This window comes from Monodon monoceros, unplaced genomic scaffold (assembly GCF_005190385.1).
Source record: "Monodon monoceros isolate NGI ecotype Baffin Bay Population unplaced genomic scaffold, NGI_Narwhal_1 Super_Scaffold_10, whole genome shotgun sequence".
Taxonomy (NCBI): Eukaryota; Metazoa; Chordata; class Mammalia; order Artiodactyla; family Monodontidae; genus Monodon; species Monodon monoceros.
The window spans coordinates 18,539,400-18,542,479 of record NW_021703766.1 but is presented as its reverse complement, the minus strand read 5'-3'; the positions used below and the strand labels follow the sequence as shown (position 1 = coordinate 18,542,479).

At 50.7% G+C, this 3,080-nt stretch overlaps 1 protein-coding gene across 1 annotated transcript in view; it reads left to right on the top strand.

The window, feature by feature from the left end:
• The first annotated feature begins 688 nt into the window (after positions 1 to 688).
• The window catches only part of PSKH1 (protein serine kinase H1), a 34,659-nt gene continuing 32,267 nt past the window's right edge, over positions 689 to 3,080 (top strand). The window contains exon 1 of the mRNA XM_029210509.1: positions 689 to 788. The gene's annotated coding sequence lies outside the window, so the exon portion shown is untranslated. The remainder of the gene's footprint in view (positions 789 to 3,080) is intronic.

Genomic DNA, 3,080 nt, shown 5'->3' with positions numbered 1-3,080 from the left:
TAAATTTAGTAACAATAAAAACAAAAATAATTAAACTTACTCTGAAGTTGGCCCCAAACTAATCTCATCTATTCTCGTTAACCATTTGCAACTCCGCTGTGATGGAGGTCAAATTCAACATATCTGAGTGCCTGAATTATTTTAATTTCAGTTAAAAAATAGATTTGTTAATTAAATTTATACCGATCCTTTCCGGAGTTCCAGAGGCACTTCCAGAAACCTCCTGAAATGCACTACGTCCCCAACCACGCACTATATTGTTATTTTATTTTTGGCCGCGCCCCGCGGCATGCGGGATCTTAGTTTCCCCACCAGGGATCGAACCCGTGGCCCCTGAATTGGGAGTGCGGAGTCTTAACCTCTGGATCTCCATGGAAATCCACCCAACCTCGCACTATAAAGCGCCCTGCCCCCAACCTGAATCTTGAAACTTTCTCCCTACTTCCCACGGTGCCTGCCCCAAACCTAGGGTCGAGACACTTGGAGCGACACAGAGACTCACCTCCTACTCCCAGAGAGAGCCCGACCCTGCCCTGAAGGCGTTGACTGGCAAGCCACGCTCGGAGAGCCGCCAACCGCGTAGCCCGGCCCTCTCGAGTCCGCCCCTGTCCCGCCCCGTGGGCGGCCCGGATTTGTTTTGGCGTCAAGAGCGCGCTGTGATGACGCCACGACGCTGACGCCTGAGGATGGCGGCGGCGGCGGCGGTGTCGGTGGTCGGGGCTGTGTCCGCGGCCCGGAGAGGGTCAGCACAGTCGCCCGGACGCCGAAGAGCCCGCCGCCCGCGCGAGGTGAGGCGGCCCGGCCAGGACTGACGGCCCCATGGGCGGGAGGGGCTGACGAGCTGCAGACACGGTCGCTTCCTGGAGCACTGGGCCCGTCCCTGCCCAGCCCGGAGCCCTCGGCCTGTGCCCGCTGCGCCGGGGCCTAGGGGGAGTGGGTAGCAGGCCAGGCGATGGCTGCTTGGGGTCCCTGGTGTCCGAGGCTTGACTGGCCTTGAAACATGCTGCTGCGCTGGGTAGCCCGTCTCTGAGGCCCCAAGGGCCAGGTGGACGTGGTCAGCTGTCCTGCCAGCTGTTCAGCCAGTCGACATCGGTCAGGGTGAACCAACCTGGTTGTCCTCCCTACCTTCTCGTGTCTGGCACCTACTCCACACCTCCTATTTTGCTACTGAACGACAGGGTCGGGGGGCAGCTAGTCTCTTCCTTGTTCAGGCTGGGGAAAATCACACCTGAGTCCAGCTGGGTCGCCTGCTTTGTAAGCCAGTTATCCCTCTGCTTTTATAAAGGGAAGCCCAGCTCCCCCACGCTCACTCCCTCTCCTGAAACTGTGAAGTGATAATTCCCACTTGAAAATCTGAATAAGTCCTTCATTGCCTAAAACTGGCTCCTTGGTACCTGCAGGGTAAAGGCCAAACTTCATAGCAGGGCATTCAGGGCTCTTCATAATCTGGCATAACCCCGAAGTTAACACCTGGGCACTTCTGTCTCCTGCTTACATAGTTTGTTGTTGGAGGTATGTACATCTGCCGTTAGCTCTGTGTTTTAACACCCTTTCGCTTTAGATACGCAATTTTCTCACTTTGTACTACTCTTCTTTCCCCCACCCCCACCTACCAGTTTGGAAAATTCACATCTGTCCTTTAAAATCCACCTTAGATTTAATTTCCTTGGAAAAGCCTCCCTTCACATGTAACCATTGACTCCTCTGTACCTCAATTCATGTGACTACTGTTGGAGTTTATTGTGTTGTGTCACCTGATGGTTGGCCTGGGGATTGTGTCTTCTGTCTGCATATCAGTGTCTGGCTCTGTGCTTGGCATAAAGTAGGAGCTGAGTCAACTGTGATAGGTTGCTGATTTAAGAATGGATACAGATTCAGCTATACTACTGAGCACATATCAGGGGCCAGGACCTGAGATGAGCACAGCAAATGCGAGTGTCCTGTTTGCACATTCACACGTATGCATGTGGTAGGTGGTGCAGCCTTGTCAACCTGATGATCTAAAATCTCCTAGTGTGGTTTTTCAAAATACAAATTCAAGAGTCTCATTTTCTGAGATTTTGATGCAGAATATCTGGAATCTGGTAGGAATCTGTATTTTTTTTTTTTTTTTTTTGCGGTACACAGGCCTCTCCCTGCTGTGGCCTCTCCCGTTGCGGAGCACAGGCTCAGGACGCACAGGCTCAGCGGCCATGGCTCACAGGCCCAGCCGCTGCGCGGCATGTGGGATCTTCCCGGAACGGGGCACGAACCCGTGTCCCCTGCATCGGCAGGCGGACTCTCAACCACTGCACCACCAGGGAAGCCCGGAATCTGTATTTTTTAAAAACTCTCCAGGTGACTTTACTATGCTCCTTAGTTGAAAATCTTTGTCATTACTCCAGGAAACTGTTGTGTCTTTGTCCAGTGGGAAGGGTCAGCTGTGCCTTGTAGCACACAACTGCTGTTGCAGTCTCATTTCCCGTATCTTGGGGAGGCAGGATGATTTGGTGGTTAGAAGTATGGGGTTTGGAATAAGAAAGACTTTGATTCAGTTCTTGACTTTTATGAGATCTTGAAGTACTTTGAGTCCTAGTTTGCTCATCCCGTAATAGGAATAATCATGCCTACTTTATGTGGTTGCAGAGAGGAGTGAGAATGCATATAAGACGCTTAGCACAGTTGAAACTTAGGAAATGGAAGCCACTGTTATTACTAATGGCTGTTCTTCTCAGAGTTTATTCCATGTCAAAAGGGGATCTCATCTTAGTAAGCCTGTTTGCTCTTCAGACTGAGTCTTGTGTAGGAAGCTACCTTATGTTATGTGATTTCCTTGAGGTAATTTCTGATCATCAGAGATAGCTCTGACAAAACTGCTTCTACTCAGGGCAGTTGCAGTTGGCTACTCCCCTAGAAAAGATGTGGATTGCTGACTCACTGGAGGGCGGGTTTGCTGAATAAGTATGTTGTCCAGGTTTAATTGCAATTCTTGTTAAGTTGTATAAATGATCTAAAGAAAGTGCAGCTTTCAGGAAACCTGTTTGCCTCTTACAATGAGCTAGAGCTGAGCCTCACTTGGAATGGAATACCCCAGAAGATCC